The following is a 25,342-nucleotide window of genomic DNA, read 5'->3' as shown; positions in this document are numbered from 1 at the left end:
CTTCCCAGCTGCTGGGTAAAAGTCACTTTTTTCTTTCAACTGTTTTTTGTTGTTGTTGAAATGATGCTCATTTCCTCTTTCTACACTTTAATATTTTTTACATTAGTGAAAAGAACATGTCTTGGCATATCCCAAGTGTTATTTCAAATATTCTGACTCACTTTTTTCTTAATTCTGTTGGAATATAGTTGATTTACAATAGTGTGTTAGTTTCAGGTGTACAGTAAAGTGATTCTGTTATACATATACATATATTCATCTTTTTCAGATTCTTTTCCCATATAGATTAGTACAGAATATTGAGTTCCTCATGCTATAACAGTAGGTCTCACTGGTTATCCATTCTATATATAGTAGTGAATATTAATCCCAGGCTCCTAATTTATCCCTCCCAGCCATGTTTGACCTTTGTTAACCATAAGTTAGTTTTCGAAATTTGTGTTTATGTTTTATAAATAAGTGCATTTGCCTCATTTTAATTAGATTCTATATATAAATGATTTTATATGATGTTTGTCTTTCTCTGACTTATTTCACTATTGCCAAGTCACAGAAGCAACCTAGATGGCCATCAACAGAGGAATGGATAAAGAAGATGTGGTACAAATATACAATGGAATATTTCACGCATGTTCAGTCAGGTTCAACTCTTTGCATCTCCATGGACTGGGCCTACCAGGTTCCTCTGTCCATGGGATTTTCCCACCAACAATATTAGATTAGGTTGCCTTTTCCTCCTCCAAGGAATATCCCTGAGCCAGAGATCAAAGCCTCATCTCCTGCATTGCAGGCGGATTCTCTACCTCTGAACCACCAGAGAAACTACAAAGGAATATTACTCAGCCATAAAAAAGGATGAAACGATGCCGTTTGCAGCAACATGGATAGACCTAGAGGTTATCTTTAGACTGCTTTTTGCATATTTGGTGACCAGACCACTGGTCCAATGAGAAGATGTAGCTTAGAGTCTTCCCAAATATGTGTCTCATTTTTTACATGTCAGGATCAATATCATGGATGAGGATATACAAGGAGAGTTAGAACTTTGAGGGAAAACAAGATTGATGGAAAGAAGGTGGGTGGATCAAGAGAAGGGAACAGAAGGGAGGGGAGACGAGTAGAAACAAGTGAGCAGGTAGATGAAGGAGAGGAGCTTTCCAATGACTCCCACTGTCCAAAGGAAATAGTTCAATCTGGAACTTCAAACCAGAAAGCAAGAGTAAAACACTTTTGGGTTCTGCTATTTCTTTTCCCCAAAAATGAGTGATATCAATACTTTGCATATTTATGTGCCTCTAAATGCCTACAACTCAAACAACCACCTTCCCTCTGCAGAGCTCTCCCTCCAGCCCCACATGGCTCCGAGAGCACAGATTACGAAGCACAGGTGCTGCTGATCTGGCAGAGACCCTCTGTCCCAGAGTCCAAGCCAGGATGCTCTCAAGGGCACTGGCTTGTGGCCTGAGCTCCCTCTCCCATTCCAAGCAGATGGCCATGACTCTGCCTGCACACAGGAGCCCCCCAGAGAATCAGGTCTGTGCTAAGCAGTCAAAACTCTGGGGGAAACCCTCCCAACCCTCCAGGCCTGACGATGTCTGGGTGAGGTCTAGGCTATTTGAAAACAAAGATGCTAAGAAGTTGTCATGATATTTCTTGTAACCCAGGCCACATTCACGTGGGACAACTTTCCAGAATATTAGAGTTCAGGGAAGTTGTAAAAGCCAAGTCCGACTATGAACAATTCAAGGTTATGAACAACTCAAGGTCATGACCTTGAATTTTTTATGGCTTAGAACAGGCTCTCCTTCAGTAAAGCAAACAGAGATGTTCTAGACTCACCCCTGCTACTTTCTTGCTGTGCGGCCTTGGGCAGGACAGTAAACAGGAGCTAAATGAGGCAAAAGTCATGCCCTGCTTATTTGACACAATCAGTGTCAGGTCCAGATGAGACGAGGATTAAAGAAATGTGTGTTTAACTGTGAAATCCTCAAAACCCAACAGATTTCCTGGTATTATGAAGATGACAAGGATGATGACTCTTTACATTAGATTATTTGCTGGCCATTTCTAGGAACAGGAAGGACAGAAAGTCCCTTCTTTATAATAAGGGATATAATAATAATATAAAATAACCCTGAAGCCAAGCTTCGTTATTGTTTCCAACCGTTTCAAAGAACAGGCAGAAGAAAAAAGCCGCCTGAACCAGATGGTCACTGTTTCTCCAGAGAATAAGATACTCTCACTTGACCTTGAGGATGAGAGTTCTTCACTTCCTTTGGAGGGACTCAGGATCATAGGGCTATGTTACACTGTGGTTGTTGCTGTTCAGTCACTAAGCGTGTCCAAGTCTGCAGCTCGCCAGGCTTCCCTATCCTTCACTATTTCCCAGTTAGGGCTTCCCTCATAGCTCAGAAGGTAAAGAATCTGCCTTCACTGCAGGCGACTTGGGTTTGATCCCTGGGTGGGGAAGATACCCTGGAGAAGGAAATGGCAACACAGTTCAGTAGTTTTGCTTAGAAAATCCCATGGACAGAGGAGCCTGGTGGGCTACAGTCCATGGGTTTGCAAAGAGTCAGACACGACTGAGCAACTCACACACACAGAGTTTGCTCAGACTCATGTCCATTGAGGAGATGATGCCATCCAACCATCTCATCCTCTGTCAGCCCCTTCTCCTCCTGCCCTCACATCCTCAGCAGCAAATGTCATGGCGACTCCAAATCGTGTGTTTCTTTTCATGCTTTCATTTCTGAGCTTATTTACTCATTAACTATGTAACTAAACGACCCCACAGGCAATGCTAGACGTAATTCCAGTTACTGATCATGGTACACCAACAGTAAGGAATGGTCTGCAATGTTTAATGCAATATTTTCCAACTTCTTTTTTCTCTCATCACACTTATGTTACTCCATCACAAAATCCCAACTCGTTACCCACTTCTGTTTTGCAGAAAAAGAACTGAAGTCCTAGCATGATGGAACAGCAGGGCTTGAGTGTTATATCCAAACAAATATTCACCGAGTCCATCAATCAATTAGTTATTAATGAAGGCGGGGATGAAGAGGGATGGCTTTTGGAAGGTTCCCTACATTGAGTGTAGCTCAGTTCCCAGGACACTTGACTCCAATCTTAGTCTGCAAGAAAACTCAAGTTGCAAAGCAGAGATTGTGGCCTGGCAGAAATCCATCCCTGCAGAAGGAGAGCGACCAAACCAAAGAATACAGGAAAAAAACAATACGCTTAAATTGCTGAAAATGAACAAGGGCTGCTGATGTAATTTAGCCATGAGCATCCTCCCATCAACACTGAGTGGGCTTAATGACTTAATTATAAACCCTTGTCACCTACCTATTAGAATGAGCCCAGAAAGGCCAGCACTTGATAACACTATATTAGCCAATAACGTGTGTTGCTATGTAATTTCAGAAGTAAAAGACCAGCGGGTCACCTCTAACACACTCCAATCACCCAGTGGTTTCCCTGCTGGGCTTCCTTCTGATCTGTCCTAACCCTCTGCAGTCTCAGGTGTTTCCATTTGTATTCTAATTAGAGCCCAGTCCATGGCCTTGTCCCTCTCACTTTTGTAAAGACAAGAAATGGAAAGAGTTCCAAGATGCGGATTTTCTCAGGCCACTGTCACGTGTACCTCACACACCTGTTAACAGGAGTGTACCTGGTCTGCAACTGGGTTTCCTCCCCCTGTGATGGGGGATGGGTGCTCAAGGGTAGGGAGGGTTGAATACCCAGATTACTGTGCAGAGAGTCATGTTAACAGGCACTCGGAGAGAAGGCAGAGCTTCGCTGGTAACTCAGTCAGTAAAGATTCTGCAGTGCAGGATACCTGGGTTTGATCCCTGGGTTGCGAAGATCCCCTGGAGAAGGAAATGGCAACCCCCTCCAGTATTCTTGCCTGAAGAATCCTAAGGACAGAGGAGCCTTGTGGGCCACAGTCCATGGGGTCACAAGGGTCAGACACGACTGAGTGACTAAGCCACCATGGGAGAGACGGCAGTGAATACACCACTGGATGGGGGAGGAGGGTATTGCTGATACAATGATAAAACATTATCCAGAAAGGAATTCCAGCAGCTTCTAGCAGAACTCTTGGGGTAGTGGGAGGGAAACCCCTAATTGTTTCTTTTTCGTTTGGATCTTTATTATGATCAGATGGACAAATGTCTCATTGCATTTCATAATATCTGAACTGTTCTTGTCTTTTTTTGGCTGTGAGGCTCATGAGATCTTAGCTCCCTGACCAGGGATCAAACCCATGTCCCCTGCATTGGAGACGTGGAGTCTTAACCACCGGACCATCAGGGAAGTCCCCTCAACTGTTTCTTGATGCTGGGAAGAGAGTGGGCTTGGACCAGGGCAGTGGGTGATGCCTGGAAAGACAGAGCATCGGGGATCTCCCTGTTGACTTGCTGGGAGTCCTTCGGTGAGATGTTAGCTCTCCCAGCCTTAGTTCCTTCACAGACAAAAGATGATAATAAAGATCTGACTCAACAGGGTGGACAGATGAAGACTCCTTATTTCACCCCACTTGCCTGCTGACTGAAAGTAGCTAAGTTCATGCTTTCCCTCTCATCCCCCAACTCCCCCTAGGAATCTCCTGCTTCTCCTGCCCCTCCTGTCTCTGGGTTGTAACCTCCCTCCAGGTCTCACTGTTTCCAAGATTTTATATGGCACTCATTGGAAAAGACCCTGATGCTGTAAAAGACTGAGGGCAAAAGAAGTGGATGGCAGAGGATGAGATGGTAAGATAGCATCACTGACCCAATGGACTTAGTTTGAGACAACTCCAGGAGATGGTGGAGGACAGAGGAGCCGGTGTGCTGCAGTCCATGGGTCTCCAAAGAGTCAGACACGACTCAGCGATTAAACAATCCAAGACAAAACAATATGCCACCTACAAGCTCAGGGCCCTCAAATGTCTGCTCCATTGCTCTCTCGAGCAGACCTGATCCCTTGCTCACTTGACATTATTCCTCTGGTGTCAAATCCACACCATAAACTTACATAATCCAATACAGAGCCTTCAGTTGGTTGTGTTTCCCGCATGTGTCCCTTACCCAAAAACTTAACCACAAAGAGTAACACACTTCCTACTCTTCATCGATTCCTCTGCCTCCCTCAGCCTTGTATCCAATCTTGCACAAATCCTGCGAGTTTGCATTCAAAATGTGGTTCTGATGAACCCATTCTGGGTCACTTCATAATTTTTTCTCAATAGACAACATGGAAAACTTTATTTCTACTTCTACTATTACTACTCTTCAGTTGATTACTGTAAAATCTCAACCAGACTTCATCAACCCCCATCGCACTTGAAATAAAATCTAAATTATTTACTATGGTGGAACCGGCCTTAAGTGAACACTTTGGAGGCTTGCAGTCCAGGTAAGGGTTTACGCAGCACAGAAGCAACTCTTTTCCTGGTGTCCAAGTTGGGCAAATATTTATAAAACGCATGACTGACCAAGGCCGAGGGATCCAATTCCTGAGAACTTGGCAGCCGTGTTTCATAAACATTTGTGGACATGAACTAGATCTGGGCTCCAGCAGCTGGGTCCCAGAAGCTGGCTCTGTTTCCTGCTCTGTCCTCATGATGACCTGTCACCCACACCTACCCTGCTCCCTTACAAACAGCCGGCACTAAGTCTGCCTGAAACATACAGCCTGGGGTTTTCTGAGAAGAGTAGAAGCAAAGCTCCCTCTTCTAACTCTGAATCCCATACTGGTAGAAAGTCATCAGGAGACCCAGCAAATGGGAGGCAAAGAACCCTGTTTATGTGCTTCAGTCTTGACCGAGCCATCTGTCTCAGCCATATGCTTCGCAAGGAGAACTAAGTATAGCACAATTGCAGCTAATCAAATATTTGTAAGAGCTGCAGCGTCCCTGCCCAGCCATGGTCCTGGCGTGTTCCAGGGAGCGCAGAGCCCTTCTCCAGCCCAAGGTGACCTGGTCCTTGATGGGAGACCATGGATGGAAGGGGCAGTTGAGATTTACTAGGAAAATATCAGGGGGTCCCTGGAGGCACTGCTCAGTAGATAAGAATGGGTGGTCACTCCGCCTTTCTTTTCCATAGACATTGAAGTTCCCTCCAAAAGACCAGCTCCAGGGCTATGGCTGAGCCAAGACTGACCAGTCCAGCAAGCTCTCTGAAGCCTCAGGCCTCAACTCTCTCCAAGGGTTGACCCCACCACAGTCCCCCGCCTAAGTTGTGAATGAGTGGAGCTACCCCCAAGTCATGTAAGGATGTGAGAGCTGGACTATAAAGAAAGCTGAGTGCCAAAGAATTGATGCTTTTGAACTGTGGTGTTGGGGAAGACTCTTGGACTGCAAGGAGATCCAAACAGTCCACCCTAAAGGAAATCAGTCCTGAATATTCATTGGAAGGACTGATGCTGAAACTGAAACTCCAATCCTTTGGCCACCTGATGAGAAGAACTGACTCACTGGAAAAGACCTTTATGCTGGCAAAGATTGAAGGCAAAAGGAGAAGGGGGTGACAGAGGATGAGATGGTTGGATGGCATCACTGACTTGATGGACATGTGTTTGAGCAAGCTCCGGGAGCTGGTGATAGACAGGAAAGCCTGGCGTGCTGCAGTCCATGGGATCACAAAGAGTCAGATACAACTGAGAGACTGAACTGATCTGAACCCCCCAGTCAAGGCCATTCTCACCTGGACTCTCCTCCGATGCCTCACCCTCCTTGCTTAGACTCCTGCCTCCTGTGCATTAGGGCATGGACCCTGTCCGTTGGACAGGTACCAACTGATCAGAATGCACTCCAGGCACAGTGAGGAGCAGTGTCCTGCAGGCCATCTGCTGTGCCAGGCACAAAGCCTTTATTCATGGGCCATGGACTACAGGGATGCCAGGGTCTGGGCGAGGGGCCAGGCTAACCGGCCAGGGAAGGGGCAGCTTAGAAATTGGAGGGCAGTGGCTGCTCTGAAAACTGCTCCTACCAGATGCATTAGCTGAACACATCCCCTGGTTAACATGAGCACGGCATCTCCATACCGTGTGGGGGGGTCAGCCCAGCCTTCCTCTTGAGACCAGGCCCTGCAGCTAGAGGCATTTTCCTTCTTGATTTCTCAGGCTGTTGTTGCCTCAGTCCTTTTCCTTCTAAACTCAGTGTCATCCCAGAGACACCTGAGAGCCTGTCCTCCAGGACATAGATGGTCTTGCAGCTTCTGTTCATCAGCATCTTTTCTTTCAGCTGTGCATTGGCACCAAGAGCCCTCGATTGCGTGAGGACATAGAAGCCGAGTCTGTGTGACTGGGAATGACCCCAGGGCCAGCTCTCCTCTCTCCGGCTCAAAACATCTCCATCACTAGATACCCCAGGCGCCAGGCCTCTAGGAAGGAGCATGGCATAAAAGGCACAAAACTACTCTCTTTTAAGTGAATTGATAGCCTGGGTCTCATCTCAAAACCCTGTGTCTCTTCGCAAATGTCACCTCTTCATGGAGATTTTCACTTTCAGTGTAGTTACAAGCAGCCCAGGCTCTGACATCAGATCTGCATTCACGTTCACACTCTCCATTCACTTGCCTTTAAAAAAAAAATTCTTTTAAAAAATGTACTGAATTATAGCATATAGCTGTTGTGTGTTTAGCTATGAAGTTGTGTCCAACTCTTTGCGACCCCATGGACTATAGCTTGCCAGGCTTCTCTGTCCATGGGATTTCCCAGGCAAGAATACTAGAGTGGGTTGCTACTTCCTCCTCCAGTAGTGTATAGTATATACTGCATTATAGGTTATTACAAGACAGTGGGTATAATTCCTTGTGCTATACTATATGTTTCTTATTTATTTTATACACAGTAGCCTATGTACGTTAATTGCAAACCCGTATCTTGTCCGTCCTCCCTTCCCTCTTCCCTCTGTCTTCTAAATGTGAGTCTGTTTCTGCTTATTTGTTTGTATCATTATTTTAGACTCCACGTCTAAGTCATATCATACAGTATTTGTTTTCGTCTGTCTGACAAATTTTATGAAGGACAATATTCCCTGGGTCCATCCACATTGCTGCTAATGGCAGAATTTCATTCTTTTTTATGGCTGAATAATATTCCATTATCGCTCTATATATACATATTTTTTTTTCTTCATCCATTCATTTGCTGAGGAATACTTAGGTTGCTTCCATATCTTGGCTGTTGTAAACAGTACTGCTATGAACACAGGTGTGCAGGCATCTTTCCAAATCAGCATTTTTCCGTTTTTCTGATTATATACCCACCTGCAAATTATTTTTGCTTTTTAAGCCTAATGTTCTTCATGTATAAACTAACCATGAAAATCTCTTCTTCTAAAGCATTATGGTGAAAGTTAAATAAGACGGTGACTGGTGTCATTATTTGTATTAACAAGACACTTTATCCTTCCACATTCACACCTTTGTTGTGCATATCCCACCTTCTGTTTCATTCAACTTGGCACCGCCTCATCCTCACCCACATGCAGGTAGAGCATTTGCCTGGCTACCCCCAAAGGTAGACTGAGTCCTCACTGAGGAAGGCAAATTTTTCTTTTTTCATCTGAGCCACTATCCTAAGTCTGAGAATCCACACATCAATGTGGGGACTAACAGCTAAAAGGAAAGCACATAGCTCTATAAACCCATTTCACAGACGAGAATCTACACACAAATACGGGGACTAAGAGCAAAGAGAAAATAACATAGTTCTGTAAATCCATTTCAGAAAGGAACCGGGAGGCTCAAGAAGATGGCAGACCCAGCCCAAGGGCAGAACTAGTATCAGGACCCAGAATTCAACCTCCAAGTCCAGGGCCTTCCTCCCGTCCCACAGTGCCCTCCCTCGATGCTCAGTGGGGCACCAAAGGACTGTTTCCAAGGATGCTTTAGTGCCTTTGTGTCTGAGCAAATTCTATAAACGGCATCCAAAACAGCATCCAAAATTCTATAAAGAGCATCCAGGTGACCAGCAGCACCTGGCTGGGTGTCAGCCAACGCTTAGCCAGTTGGCTCCAAAATCAATGCACGCCTAGGCCTAGAGCCTCAGAATTAATTATTGAAGCTTTAGATTCAATTACCAGATGGCCTCTTCTCTCAGGCTCATTTTTCTCAACATCTCCACCCTGGTGAAGAGAGGATAGCGCAAATCCACTGATGTGTGCCACGACCACAATCACCTAACTGGCATGAGCTGGGGTCAGGATGTGGGGGCGGGGGCAGCTCACTGCTGGACGTCCTCCCCCAAGGCTGGGCCACCATAGCAGCACATGTCCAATGATCACAAATGCTCAGTTACATCAGTCCTGTCCGACTCTTTGGGACCCTATGGACTGTAGCCCACCAGGCTCCTCTGTCCATGGGTTTTCTCCAGGCAAGAATACTGGAGCATGTTGCCATGCCCTCCTCCAGGGGATCTTCCCAACCCAGGGATCAAACCTGCATTTCTTATGTCTCCTGCATTGGCAGATGGGTTCTTTACCACTAGTGCCACCTGAGAAGCCCCATGATCACACATCAGCTCCTAACTGTTTATTTACATGTCTGCATGCATTTCTTGGGATTCAGTCATCCTGTAGTTCATCTCAGCAGCCACTGGACTGGGACTGAGAAAAGTAAACCTTTAATGACTAGAGAATTTCAATGACTTTCCCTACTTTATTATACGGGTTTAACTTCTCCCAGACTAGATCCTTCCCAATGGCTTTGAAATGAAGTCAACTTTCTCTCTTTAGAAATAAAATACAAATAGCCCAAACTCACAGCCCTTCTGGCAACCTCTCTGTCTGCCTCCATGCCGCGGCAGTGACACTTACCCAAAGAATGCCCCTACTGACTGTCTCCATTTCTTCATCATTTTACTCACACTTCAGTGTCTCCCCCAAATATAGTTTCTGGACCCTTCTCACCGCCCAAAGAACTCCTATCAAGGTGATGAATGCTCTACCTGCCTGCAAGATTTTCAGGAAAGTTCTAGTGCACATCGTACTTCAATCCTCAGAAGCATTCTGCAAAGTTGGTCAACTCTTCTTCCTTAAAATACTCTCTTCCCATTGTCTCGGTTAGATCAAGTCCCACCAGTTTCCTCTTGATGCTTGGGTAACTTTCCTCTGCCTCCTTATCACAGCCGCCTCTCTGCCATCCTCAGCATCACTCCCTACCTCCCTTATGGTAGTTGGTGTTACCTCAAAGCTTATGGTACCATTGGAGGCATATTGACTGTCTTCTCTTCCAACAGAAGGTAAGCCCTGTGACTGAACTACATTTGCCTGTTTCACACATTCTCTAAGTCCTGTACATAAAATGTAGCACATAGCCAGCCAACGAAATCTATGCATCTATTAATCACCCAGACTTCTCAACGTTCAAGACCTCTAAGGCCGGTTATCTAGTTGTGATCTTCTGTTTGGATTTTCAAAGGCACCACATACTTAACATGTTCCAAAGTAAATTCATATCTGACTCTTTGCGACCCCATGGACTGTAGCCTACCAGGCTTCTCTGTCCATGGGATTTTCCAGGCAAGAGTACTGGAGTGTGTTGCCATTTCCTTCTCCAAAAGTAAATTCTGCAAACCCCAACTAGAGGGGAAAAAAAAATGTTAAACTACCTGTTTGTCATCCGGCATTCCTTATTTTAGTAAATGGCTCTATGAGCCAGCCTGTCGTGTGAACGAGAAATCTGACAGTCACCATCTCCCTGGCCTTCCACGTGTGATCCTCATTAAATGCTCACTTCTCTCTATCCTAACCACCAACCAACCTGCCCACTCTTAGCTGGCATCACACCTGGACAGTTCAATTGCCTTCAGTCTGCTCAACCTGTCTCTGGTTCCAAAGCTTCACAATGTTTCCAAAGAAGTGTATTTTCGATATGCAAATAGAACCAAGCTGCTCCTCTGCTTCAAACCAGAATAAAGGGAAAGCTTTTTCCCCCTAATATAGTCCTCAAAGCCCACCTGCCTCTGTTTAGCCTCATCACCTTCCAGGCTCCCTAGTTCATTTTCCTGCAGCCACAGTTGAATGCCACCCTCCTTGTCACATCACCTTTGCCCCTGCCGTTCCTTCTCCTTGGTATGACACTTCCCTTCCCTGTAGACCACACCTACTTCCCTGAGACCACACCTACTTCCCTGGAGACCACGCCCACTTCCCTGAGACCACGCCCACTCCCCCTGGAGACCACACCCATTTCCCTGGAGACCAGACGCACTTCTGCTCACCGTCTCCTTCCCCAGAAAATGCTCTCTAATCGCCCTAAACATTGTCAAACCTGTGATTACAAGCTCACATAACACAAGGCATTTCTCTGAATATTGTGATATTAGCTGATGTAGAACTGACTAATTGAATAATCTCCTACATTAAATCTTCTGCAAAAGATAAGTTCTTTTTGCTCAAATAGACCAAGGAAATCTATCTTCTTTTGTTGACTTTTATTGAAAGTGAAATTTAAAAAATATACATTTTTGGCTTGAAAAAAATGTATAAATACTTAAACCTACTGGCTTTTTATTTTTTTTTTAATTTCTTTCTCCTTTTACCATTACTAAAAATAATAAAAATAGAGAGGTCAAGTTATCCACTTCAAACAAAATTAACACTCACTGTGGCAATGATTCAGAAATGCCTGACTCCTTGATTCTACTGATTTATAAAATCTTTGAGATGGTTTCCTCCTTTGAAAATGGAAACAGAGATAACTTCTCTCCAAAGATTGTTATGAGGATTGATAAAATAGTATTTATGAAATACCTAGCACAGTGCCTGGTATATTCAGTTGCAAAATCAATAGAAATTCATTACTGTCATTGCTACCAATCCATGAAAATATGGGTCATCCATTGGCACATATTTCAGAAGGCTGAGGCAAAGTACATTGACTTCAATGAAGATAAACAAGAACATTCATTTTCAGGAGTCATGACTTTTATCGTGTTTTAAACTTTAATAATATCGACCTGAACTGCTTTAAACCAAGGCAATCAATACTGGAGAACGTGTTCAGGTGAAGCTTTCAAAGAGGATTTAGATGAAAGGGAAAGCATCTTTCAATGAGGTCTGGAAGTGATGTGAATTCTTGGCATTCACCTACTCATCCTTTCACCCATCCATCAGTCCACTGACTCAACATACCCGCACTGGATCACAAAGGTGTGATAGCAGGTGCGTGAGTGGTGTCAGTAAGCGAGTTTCTGTCCTCCTAAGACTTATACTAGGGTAACGGGGAAAAAGAAATGCTCAAGTGACCATTCAGTTATAATGTCATAAATACTGAAAAAACAGAAGCCGAAAGGAATATGGCACACTTAATTTGGAGTGGGGGAAGTGTACCGTCTAAAGGTAAAAAGAGGCATCTTATGGGTTACTAAAATTAAATTTTGACAGAGACCACAACACACCCTGCAAACCAATGTCAAAGGCTAGACTCAAAAGCACAGCTCGCAAACGGAGTGGGTGAGACCACCGATCTAAATTCCTCAGTTAGACTAGGGGAATAATATGGCATCAGGTGGAGAGGGAAGAAAGGGTTTTGGAGAGAGCATCCATACAGTTGTTTGGAGAAAGCTATGCCTGTGAGAGTTGGACTGTGAAGAAAGCTGAGCACCAAAGAATTAATGCTTTTGAGCTGTGGTGTTGGAGAAGACTCTTGAGAGTCCCTTGGACTGCAAGGAGATCCAACCAGTCCATTCTAAAGGAGATCAGTCCTGGGTGTTCATTGGAAGGACTGATGCTAAAGCTGAAACTCCAATACTTTGGCCACCTCATGTGAAGAGTTGACTCACTGGAAAAGACCCTGATGCTGGGAAAGATTGAGGGCAGGAGAAGAAGGGGACGACAGAGGATAAGATGGTTGGATGGCATCACCAACTTAATGGACATGAGTTTGGGTAAACTCCAGCAGTTGGTGATGGACAGGGAGGCCTGGCATGCTGCGGTTCATGGGGTCGCAAAGAGTCAGACATGACTGAGCGACTGAACTGAACTGAACTGATGTCTGTGAAGTCAGTCTCTATTTACACCACTTCCAGTGGAGGAGAGAAAAGAGGAGTAACTTCTTTCAGCCAAAAATAGAGCACCTACTCAAACAGCATGATGTAGATCCCCCATCTGGGGACTGGAGGACCAGGGCACGTCTGCCTCCTCAGGAAGTTAAGGCCAACCCACTTCCCTGATAGCTCAGTTGGTAAAGAATCCACCTGCAATGCAGGAGACCCCAGTTCTATTCCTGGGGTGGGAAGATCCACTGGAGAAGGGATAGGCTACCCACTTGAGTATTCTTGGGCTTCCCCTGTGGCTCAGCTGGTAAAGAATCCACCTCCAATGCAGGAGACCTGGGTTTGATCCCTAGGTTGGGAAGATCACCTGGAGAAGGGAAAGGCTACCCATTCCAGTATTCTGGCCTGAAGAATTCCATGGACTGTTTAGTCCATGGGGTCGCAATGAGCCGGACACAACCGAGCAACTTTCACTTTCACTTTCATGCAGATACACTGAATCACTTTGCCCCTCGCAATGATGCTACAAGGAGGAGCCTGTGCTCATGGTGTCACATGTCAGATCTGTGCATACCGGGCCAAATGAAAGATGGATGTCCCTGCCAAGTCAGTTCTGCAGGAGTGCACAGCTGAAATATGGGAGAGAGAACAGGAGGAGGAAAGGAGCTGACACTTGAACACTGCTGCTGCTTGTAGGGGATGAGCATCACCTAACCGAGTCTTCAAGCAGACCCTGTGAGAGACGTGCTGGTCTTGCTGTTGTTTTCATACGTGGAAACGAGGCACCAGGCACTTGTTTCACTGTTTCAAAGACGAGGAACCAAGATTTGAACCCGAATAGACTGTAACCACTATTTCATGCTCTTCAATAGGTCTTCCAGGCATAAATATTCATTAAAATAATGACAAACATTTGGCTTATTGCGTCTTTTTTAAAAACGCTGAAAATATTTAGAGAGTAAAATTGAGATGACATGTACCGTATTTTGGGTGGCGCTTCTCAGGTGGTGCTAGTGGTAAAGAACCCACCTGTCTAATTCAAGTGACATAAGAGAAGCGAATCCAATCCCTGGGTCAGGAAGACCCCCTGGAGGAGGGCATGGCAACCCATTCCAGTATTCTTGCCTGGAGAATCCCATGGACAGAGGAGCCTGGTGGGCTACAGTCCTTAGCACCACAAAGAGTTGGACAGGACTGAAGCGATGTAGCATGCATGCACGTACAGCATCCTAAAAGCACATCCATGGGGCACTGGCAGGGCAGCCCCTGAAGGTCTGACTTTGCTACTGCAGCATCTATGGGGGTAATGAGGGCTGAAGGGTGAAAGGAGCAAGGCTGGGAGAAGGGTGAGGCGGGGAAAGAAAACTGAGCATGACCAGAATGGGGTCTGTGAGCTTGGAAGGGACCCAAGAGACATGAGGAAGAGGAGAAAATCTCAAGGGACAGGACTTGAGGTGGGCATGGAAAAGTGGTCCAAGGAGTAGTTCTGCTTCATCCTGCTGGACCAGCTGGGTAGCAAGACCATGCATCAGCACAGCTGACATCTTCCTCCAGCGGATACTCAGCCCAAGTCTTGCCATCAGCACTGCGCGTGGAGCAGGCAACACACAGGACCCACCAGCCTCTGGAGTCCGATTCACTGGGATTGAATCCTGCTGCACGAACCACTACCTGGGGGACCTTGAACCAGTCCTTAGGTGCTCCATATCCAATTTCCTCTTCTATAAAACAGGGCTTATTCATGTAACTTATCACTAAGGAAAAGTGTGATAATAAAGTACATCCATTCCCATAAATACTAAACACATTTGAAGCATTCTATTTCCTAGCACATAGAAAACACTCCATGATGATTTACTGAAAAGTAGCATTATTATTAAATTGTAGAGGAGACACAGACAATAAATATGTAATAAAACTAGTTGAAGTAGTCTGAAGAAAAATAAAGCAGAATAAGAAATTAAGTTACAACAGGAAATCTATTTTTTTTTTTTTAAATGAGCAAGAAGCCTCTCTGAGGAGGTGACATTTGAGCAGAGACCTGACCTGAATTCATTGAGAAAGCAAACCAGGATAAGACTGGGAGAGGAAAGACCAACTTCCAGGGGGAGGGACCCCCAAAGTTCAGAGCTCTGAGTTGGGAATGAGCTTGATATTTAAGGAAGAGTAAGAGCAATGGGAAGAGGGCAAAAGATGAGTTTAAGGGCAAAGTCAAGGATCAGACCATACGGGGCCACCAGGACCTGCTAAGGACTTTGTATTTTATTCCCAGGTCTGCAAGAAGCAATGTGATGCAGAAGATCTCTCGGCTGGGATCCTGAACCCACCTCTTCCCAGGTGTCCCCATCAGTATCTTCATCTGTAAAGTGGCAATAAGAATAACACCTACCCTGTAGAGTTGTGAGAAGTGAGAAAATGTAATACATGCAAAGAACAGAACCGTGCCCAGCACACAGTAAGCATTCTGGGTCATTATCATCATCATCATCGCCATCATAAGCAGACTGTGAGTAGGGGCCTGATAGTCTGAATTGTCTGTAAAATACATTACCCTGGCTTCTCTGTGAAGGTGATGCAGGCCGGCCTTTGGCAATGGTTGCAAGTGAGGTGAGTCTGAGAGGGATGGAGAGAAATCGCTGCAATGGACTTGGATGGAAAAATTCTCGGGCTGATTTGCAGCAATACGGATGGATCTGGAGATTATCATTACTTCACTTAAGTGAAAAAAGTCAGGAGGAGAAGACACACACCATGCGATATCACTTACATGTGGGATCTAACATGTGATACAAACAAACTTACTGCTAAACAGAAACAGACCCCCAGACCCGGAGAGCAGATTTGTGGGCGCCCGGGGGAGGGATGGGTGGGGAGTCTGAGATGAGCAGATGAAAACTACGATATACAGGATGCATAAATAGCAAGGTCCCAGCGCACAGCACAGGGAACTTTATTCTGCATCCTGCGATAGGCCATAGTGGAAAAGAGCGTGGAAAAGAATGCATGTACTGCATGTGTATCACTGAATCATTTGGCTGAACAGCAGAAATTAACAACTGCAAGTTAGCCATACATCAGGAAAATAATTTTAAAAAAAATTCTAGTCTGGATGGCTTTGTGCATTTAGATTTCCAAGTTTCCCTGAGAATGTGTGTGTCTGGGATCAAGCCAAGTAGTCTTTTAGAAAATCACCATCTACTTAAAGTGGATGTATTATTACAGAAAAAAATAATTATGGAGTAAAGAAAAACAAGCTTTTCCTTCAGGAACATTCTGAGTAAAAGGCCATGCCCTTCAGAGGTCATGCATTCCTCACAGCCTTTCCTATGATCGTCACAAGTAGCTACCAAGACAAAACAGGAAACCCTGTTTCTGTAACTGTCCAAATACCATACAGATATGAAAAGGTAAGACAGCAATTTTCTGTTCATTTTCCTGCCTGAGCAGTTCTAACATCTATCCATCCTCTTATTTGGGGCTGTAATGGAAAGAAAGGCTTATTAGACAGAAACATGGAGAGCCCATGGGTGGGAAAGCCTGATCCAGTAACCCCTCTCCAGGACAACCTCACTCTGCTTTCAAATGGATATTATTCAAATGGCTGGGCACCTGTGGAGGAATTTTGCTCTGTGTGGAGCTTCAAGTAACATTTTCCTGATATTTTTTTTTAACTGGGTGCACAGAAATAGCACCATGAATCAAAGGCACTCTATAAAAGGCTAGAGTGAGCCTGGATGGGGATTTCGAAATGGCTCTGGGGCTCTGCATGGAGAGTGCAGAAGCTCCAGCAGCAGGAGCTGTACCCTTAAGCATGTTTCTCCTCCCTCTATTCCAGAGGTTCTGATGCATCTGACCCTTCCTCTGCGTGCTCCCTTGAATTAAAAAGAAATCCATATGTAAACGGGGCTGCAGACTCCCTCATTCTACACGTGAGAATATTGACAAGACGTGTGTGTGTGCTCAGGGCTGTCCTTCTCTTTGCAACTCAGTGGACTGTATCCTAACACGCTCTTCTGTCCATGGGATTCTCCAGGCAAGAATACTGGAGTGGGTTGCCACGTCCCCCCTTCAGGGAATCTTCCCAAATTAGGGATCCAACCCTCATCTCCTGCATCTCTTTCACTGGCAGGCATATTCTTTACCACTGTGCCATCTAGGAAGCCCATTTATAGGACAGACTTAATCATTCATCATGGTAAACAGAGAGCTTATGCCCAAGTCAGGGTAGACATTTAGGAGAGTTTGGACCAAAGAGAAGCAGGCTTCCTGCAGTTTATGGCAGTTATTATCCCACTTGTCTATCAGCCTCAGCCAGCTCAGCAGAAAATATTCCTTTTCATTTCATGATCGCATTGTTCTCCAGAGGAAATGGATAAAAGTGCACCTGTCAGCAGACGGGAAATAAAGACCCTCTGCTGCTTGGGCCCATCCTCAGGGACCTGTCTTTCACATTAAGGTGTTAAGACTTCAGCATCTCTTCTTATAACTGTAAGTCACCAAAGGAAGAAGACTAAATCATTCAATTATCCATCATTAGCGTCAACTCCTTAGCTGCAATTATGGAATTCTAAGGTTCTGCTCTTGTGTGCCCCCCTGTGAATTTCCTCTTCAGCATTTTATCCACGTATCATTTCATCTTACTCTGAGAGTCTGACTTAGGAGGCGGGGCAGGATGGATCAAGAAACTGACTGCTTGTGAGTCCCGAGGGATCTTGTGAGAGGAGGTCCCTGGGCCACAGTGGGAGAAACTGCAGTGGTTCGAGAGGTCCTGAACAACCCCAGTCCCTGCCACCCGCTCCTGAAGACCCCTCACATTGTTACTCCAAATTCCACACCCCGTGGTCCATTCTCAGACCCTCAGTGACTACTTGGCTGAGTCAGAAAGAAGTTATCCAGCCTTTGTTGCATACTTCAGGGCTTTTTCTAAATAATCATCAGCTTTTTTGGGGGGAAGAGGGACTTCCTTGGTGGCTCAAATGGTAAAGCGTCTGCCTACAATGCGGGAGACCGGGTTCGATCCCTGGGTCAGGAAGATCCCCTGGAGAAGGAAATGGCAATCCACTCCAGTACTATTGCTTGGAAAATCCCATGAACAGAGGAGCCTAGTAGGCTACGGTCTATGGGGTCACAGAGTCAGACACAACTGAGCGACTTCACTTTCACTATCTTTTTTTTTTAAACAACTGCTTGACTATCAAGATCTCAAAACAGTATCCTTTCCCACTGAAATGCTTCCTTTCAAAACAACCTGTTCACTGAGGCTTCAAAAGCTTATTATTATAATTTTTTTAATTGCGTGGAATTCAGCCTCCCCGTTCCTTTCATTAAAGCCCAAGCTCTGCCCTCTGGTCTTTATTACTAACACAATAAGCGTACCTGTTATGCCAACTGTGTCCCAGGCACTCCGGCAGGCACCAGGGAGCCAGAACTGAATAAAGAAGCAACATGGTACCAGGACTCTGGTGTGTAAACATAAGCATCAACTTCCATACTGAGGATTAATTTATTCCTATAAGTATATAATGATAATAATAATAATTCCCCTTTATTTTAGAAAAGACTGGGGACTTCCCTGGTGGCCCAGCGGCTAACACTCCGAGCTCCTGATGCAGGGGAATGGGGTTTGATCCCTTGTCAGGGAACTAGATCCCACATGCTGTAACTAAGACTGGCACAGCCAAATAAATAAATGTTTTTAAAGTAAATAAATAAAAATAAAAAAGACTGGAATGACTGCATATAATATAGGTACACTACCATGCAATGTTCTTCTCATTAGCCACTGTCTTCTGCCATGTGAAAACTTCAGCACGAAGCTTCTAAGGATGAGACGTTCACTGCTTCTGAAGATAATAACATCAGAAGCTGGGCATCTGGAGGCTCAAGAGCTCCAGAAACAGTGCCTGACACATAGGAGGTGGCAGAGAAACAGGTACTGAATAAACCATAAAACCCATCAGGACTAACATTTCAGTCCGTGTAAATTTCACCCAAGTCTGCTGATTCCAGCTTTTGTAATAAAACTAAAAATAGCCAGCATTTACTGAGGGTTTAGGATGGCAGGCTCCCCTCTAAGCACTTATATGTATTCCTATTAAAATGCTCACAACCCCATGAAGAAGTTACTGTTATTAATATTATTACCATTGCCATTTTACAGAGAAGGAAAATGAGACACAGGAAGGTTAGAACCGAGTCCAAGGTCACACAAGGTGTGCGGGATGCAGCTGCCTGCTTCTCTAGCCTGTGTGTGGGGTCTAGAGATAAAGACTGTTCTCTCTTTCATCAGCAACAGGCATGTGTATCTGATGCATGTGTCTTCTCTGGTTTACGCTTCCAGGGCCCTGCCTTCTCCCTCACCTTTCTCTCCAGGTGTGTTTCCCTGAAACATGGTTCTCCAGGTGCAAGGTGTGCCCACCCAGATGTGGGTGCACCCTGGTGGTGCTGCAGCCTGAGCGGGGGGTAGGGGGGGCAGCAGGAGGCCCAGGAGCCTTGTTCAGCGGGGAGGGAGGCACCCGGGCAGCTGAGGCTGTACAGACCTGGTGGCGGGACTCTGCCCACTTTCTGAACACAGAGAGATTTGCACTGATGACCTGGACCGAAGGCAGGACACCTGGAAGTCAGGTGTGCTCACAGAAGACCGGCCAGGAAGATGGCAGTCAAGCCTTCCCAGGGAGGCTGCCTTGAGGTCACAGCCCCCACACACATACCTTGTCATTCGTGATTGTCACTCACCCTTCAGTTTCCCACCCCAGTCCTGGAGCTCCAGGAAAGCAGCCTCAGCCATCCAGCTCTGTGTTAACTGTGCCTCACACACAGCCAGCTCTAGGAACCAGGGTCTGATGCTTTGTAAGTACCTCTGCTGGAAGCTCATTAAATGTGGGGTAGATAGATTAGGGGACTCCTCCTGACAAATGTGGTACAAAGGTGACCGAGAACGTTATGTTCTGATGAGTGGGTATACATGCAGGCTCCCAGGCGACAGGAAGTCCATTAAATACCCCCACACAGTACTTTCACTGATGCCCCAGATGGTCCTTCAGGGTCATTTCTATAGAGGCTGCTGGCACAGGGTCACCCGGAACGCAGGGGAACGCAGGTTTGGCTGACTCCACACCCTGCCTCCCATGTAATAAGGAGCAGCTGTACCACTTCTAGTGGTTTCAGGGGACAGATGATGAAGAGCAGATGCAGAGATGAGGACCTGTGCACAGGTGGTTTAGCACACATGTGTCCCATGAGACTGGGGAAGCAGGGACCCAGGGCAGGGAAAGCGGGGAAGGCAGGCAGAGGCGCATCTCAGCAAAGGTCCCCACGAAGGGAGCGCCAGCCTGCTCCTGCAGGGGAGGTAACTACATCTCAGCCTGTCCCATCCCCCGACAGGAGCACACCTCCACACACGTGCACTGATAATCACAGGCTCATGGCAAGGGCTAGAGGTGGGGATGGGGGACGCTGGGCTTCAAACTCCCAGGCAAGTTCAGATCCCAGACAGCGTGCTCCCGGGAGCCTGGGGCTGGGTCCTCCAATGCAGAGTCCCAAATGCAGGTCCCCAGAGCAAAGGGGCGGGGGAATTGCACGAGATGGGGAGGGACACACGTGTGTACAGGCAGTGAGGATGCTCAGATGGGGAATGAGTGATTCTCACAGGGACAGGGATCACTGCAGAGAACCAACACAAATCCTTTCTGCCAGCTGAGTGGGCTAGAGGGGTGGAAGGTGAGGAAGAAAGGGACAGGCATTAAAAACGTGTGTGTGTGTGTGTGTGTGTGTGTGTGTGTGTTCAGTCGCTCAGTTGTGTCCAAGTTTGCAACCCCTGTAGACTGCAGCCCAAGCTCCTCAGTGCATTAAATTTTCCAAGCAAGAATAATGGAGGGGGTTGCCATTTCCTCCTCCAGGGGGTCTCCCTGACCCAGGGATCAAACCTGCACCTCCCACACTGACAGGCGGATTCCTTATCACTGAGCCACCTGGGAAGCCCATTAAGTCGAAGCAGAGAGGGATGAACCAGGGTACAAGAGACTGAAGGAATCTTCCCAAAGAGGGACCTTGGAGGTTGAGCAGACTTTAAGATTTGATCTCAAGGACAAAGATGGACAACAATTCTGGCTTGGACCCCCAGGGAGCTGATCACTGAACCAGCTGGCAGAGCAGATTCACGGTCTACACTGGGAGTCCAAGGCGAGGGGCCCTGGCTTCAGAGTTTCCGAGATGACTTTTGTGAGGAGCAGAGGTGCCAACATCCTTCAGGTCTGGACTCCTCCAGACGTGTCCTTCTTGAGCAGCGCTCTCCTCCAACCCCAGGAGGGCACTCGCAGCCTAGGAGCGGGGGCGTTTTTACCTGATTAATACTGTCCATGAAAACAGGCATATTTGGTATTTAGCTGCACTTTAATGGGCTCTGAAAAGAAATTAGTTTGATTCATTTGAAGAATAAATGTCTCTCCCCACCCCTTACATGGTGAAACTCTTAAAAGCTTTCACTTAATGAAAATGTAAATTACCTCTCAAAACATTACTAAAACTAATCATGGCAATTTTTTCACGCTTCCACAATTTACTGCTCATCCTTTTCTCTTGCTTTGATGAGCAGTGACTAGCAGATGTCTGTTTGTGCCGAACCACTTAACACAGCCTCAGTAAGTTTAAGCAGTGTCCCTCCCCCATATATGACTTAACTGATCATCCCCCTAAGACAAAATAATGTTTTTTTAACATCTCCAGGTAGGAAGAGTTGCAAAACCTATTAAATAGCATCACTTGGGTGAAAGGAAACAGCCAAGGGTAAGTATACATAACATTCATTCACAGACAATTACCTGTAACCCTGAACTCAGAAAACAAATCTGTGAAACCCACAAAATGCAAGCCTTCAAATCAAGCAGAATCACATTAAAAACAAAAATTCTTACTTCTGGTTTCTCTTCCTAGAATACTGTAACCCTCATGTTTTTATTCACCATCATTCATCTCTGTATCTCTCAACGCTTAGGATTTTGGCTTATAGGAGGAATCTGAAAAGTTTTGGAAGAGCTAGAGCCATCCTGGCTTCAGTGAAACATTAGAGGATCACCTACAATTTTTACTTTTATATTTTTGGTGATGACCAAGATCCAGTGGCCTTTAGAATCGTACTGACGTCTAAGCCCAAACCATGCACACATCCACATCCACAGAAAACAAGCTCCCTTGATGCCCTGCACCCAGTGCCGTGAACAGAGGAATGCACTGTCGCCGTGGGGGTGTATTCACCTCTTTACACACATGTCCCTACTGTAATGCGGGGGTCTTTCTACAAGGCCTGGGGAGGATAACTCTTACCTGGTGCAAGCTCAGAGACTGTTCTAGTCTATTCCACAAGATATGTTGCTAACTCAGACAAGAAGGAGCCATCCATTTACCTGAGCAATTTTTCCCAAGTCACCTTTTTAAAAAGTATTGAGAAAAGAAACATTGGAGTATATCAATTATGACTACATTTCCCAGGGGAAGTTACTATTTTTTCTTATTCACAAAATGAAATCATAAACACCGACCTTGGAAAACCCAATGAGAAAGTAAGTCCCATCCAGAGAAGCAGAATCTAAATCTAAACCTGTGTAATTAAAGCACATTTCATATCATATGGCTACCAGAGAAGGAACATATTTTCAAAGAGAACAAGACTGCATAATTCTGCCCCTTAATTTATGCGGCAACATTCTCCGTGTGAACAGCACTGGGTTTATGGCTTCCTAGTGCTTTAGTTTCCAGTACTCTTGCCTGGAGAATCCCATGGACGGAGGAACCTGGTGGGCTGCCGTCTATGGGGTCGCTAAGAGTCGGACACGAGCTGAGCGACTTCACTTTCACTTTTTACTTTCATGCACTGGAGAAGGACATGGCAACCCACTCCAGTGTTCTTGCCTGGAGAATCCCAGGGATGGGGGAGCCTGGTGGGCTGCCGTCTATGGGGTCGCACAGAGTCGGACACGACTGAAGAGACACAGCAGCAGCAGTAGCAGTGCTTTTGTGTCATCTGGCTGTGCCTTGGGAGACAAAAATCTCATCTCAGCCTCCACCTCTACTGTATTAATTACTGGGACACTTCTGTCTCCCCATGAAGACTGGGTGCTTCCAGAGCAGGAAAGCATCTCCTCATCCCCAGGGATGCGTTCCACAAGGCCAACTTGGGGCAGATGCTACTAACTAAACAACTGCTGAACGTGTAAGAGCGTCACTGACTCTTGCTGGTGGTCACTGTGAGCTTACTATGGGTCAGGACCATTCTAGTCATTTCCTTGCATAATTCATTCAAACCTGAACACAAACCTATGAGGTAGGGACCTTCTACCAGCCCAACTTTATAGATGAAGAATCCAAGAAATCATACAGGTGAAATAACTTTTCTAAATCCAGAAGGCTGAGAAGTGTCAGAAGCAGGAATTGAACCTGGAAATTTTGGAATGTGCGGCCTGTACCACTCCTGAATTCTGCCTCACTAGACACAATGAGTTTTTCCTATTTCTATTTTAAAGCAATTATCCTGCAATTAATAATAATTTTCCAAAAAAATTTAAAAATAATTTTAAAAATTTTTGAAAAAGGTTCTGTTTCTGACCTGGGACGTTTCCTTTAATAACCTCTATAACATGTAAAGTGCCCTTTACATTTATAATCTCTAAGATACACAACCATACAAAATCGATGGGATGCAGCAAAAGCAGTTCTTAGAGGGACATTCACAGCAATATAGGCCTTATTTAAGAAAGAAGAAAGATCTCAAACAACCTAACCCACCACCTAAAAGAATTAGAAAAAGAAGAACGAAGAAAACCAAAAGTTAGCAGAAGAAAGTAGATAATAAAGATCAGAGAGGAAATAAATAAAATTGAGATTTTTAAAAAATCAGTAAGACCAAGATCTGGTTCTTTGAAAGGGTAAACAAAATGCACAATCCTCTGGCCAGGCTCACCAAGAAGAAAAGACAGGCCCCAAACAAGCAAAAACAGACATATAATGTGTAAGACAAAGCCCTACAGAGGACGGATATTTATCCTCATGTTTCAGGTGAGGAAGTGAAGCTCAAATTGTCAAGGCCTGGGATCACATGACTAGTTCATGCAGCATCAGGGTTCAAGCGTCCTACTTCCTCAGTCAACTCCACGAACCTTCTTCTGGCAGAAGCTGCGGTGGGAGGAGGCATAATACAGCTGGCAGCACAGGGGGAACCCACAGGCACCTGAATGAGCACAGGACATAGGCGAGGGGGTGACCTCCAGTCTCGGATGCCTGACATTCCCTGGAGAAAGGAGGAGTGAAGAGTGGAGGAGAAGGACCTCCTTGGAAATGTGGGGGTTTGACTACTACTTACTGCTTAACTCTATGCAGAGTCAGGGGAGAAGCTAGCGGTCTCCAGGGTCTTTCTCTTTCTGAATCATAGGCCCCAGCCAGCCTGTTGCCTGTAAACTATTGGCCTCCCTGGCTTGTCCCTTGCATGGTCCACGTAAGCTCCCTTTACCCTGCATCTCCCACACCTCCCCCAAGGAGGAGCTAAACAGACCACCACATCTACCCTAACTTTGCAGTCATTCAACTGCTACAACTCTACTCGCCATAATATCACTGCCAACAACGGGGTAATATAATTGCCAAGGCAACCCAAAATTAATTTTTGGAAATGTAGCTATGAATGACCAGAACTCTTGAACTTACTAAATTTGATTTCTACAATATTCTTGGCTACCTTGTAGAGTGAAAGTCAAGCAGCTTTTATACTGTTCTGTCTTTTTGTCTCCTTACCTTCTCTCTCTTCCATTCCAAAGTATGTCTCCTCCTTCTTAAGGTCTGGTTGATCTATATATACATTCTCCCAAACTTACTAATGCAAATACTTCTGCCAGAATATAATCTTGATGTCTAGCTTTACTTTTTATGTAATAAGTTCTGTATTTCTGACTCAGTGCTATCACATTGAACTTGCTGATCGCCTGGGATACCTAACTAATGCTCCAAGGTTAGAACCTGGATTGTCCTTGGCAATCCTTCTTCCCAAGGAGGATTGCCTTTGACTTCTTATTGTGCACAGAAAGTGCTACCACACCTGCCTACTGACTCAGTCCCATACACCGAGCTGATTATTAACTCCTCTTTGACAGCAGGCTTCTTACCTACCAGCTAGATGCCATTTCCCATCCTCTTCCTCCCTGATTTGATTTTAGCCAACCTCTACAGCCAGGTTTGGGGCTTCCCAGGTATCTCAGTGGTAAAGAGTCGATCTGCCAATGCAGGAGACCCAAGAGACTCAGGTTCGATCCCTGGGTCAGGAAGATCCCCTGGAGGAGGAAATGGTAACCCACTCCAGTATTCTTGC

At 45.5% G+C, this 25,342-nt stretch overlaps 1 protein-coding gene across 7 annotated transcripts in view; it reads right to left on the bottom strand.

The window, feature by feature from the left end:
- Positions 1 to 25,342, bottom strand: part of FAM135B (family with sequence similarity 135 member B) — a 264,335-nt gene that overhangs the window by 97,650 nt on the left and 141,343 nt on the right. The gene's annotated exons all lie outside the window — the stretch shown is intronic.

Source organism: Bos indicus, chromosome 14, assembly GCF_029378745.1.
Source record: "Bos indicus isolate NIAB-ARS_2022 breed Sahiwal x Tharparkar chromosome 14, NIAB-ARS_B.indTharparkar_mat_pri_1.0, whole genome shotgun sequence".
NCBI classification, from domain to species: domain Eukaryota; kingdom Metazoa; phylum Chordata; class Mammalia; order Artiodactyla; family Bovidae; genus Bos; species Bos indicus.
Note: the sequence above shows the minus strand (reverse complement) of the source record. Positions and strands in the feature narration are given on the sequence as shown.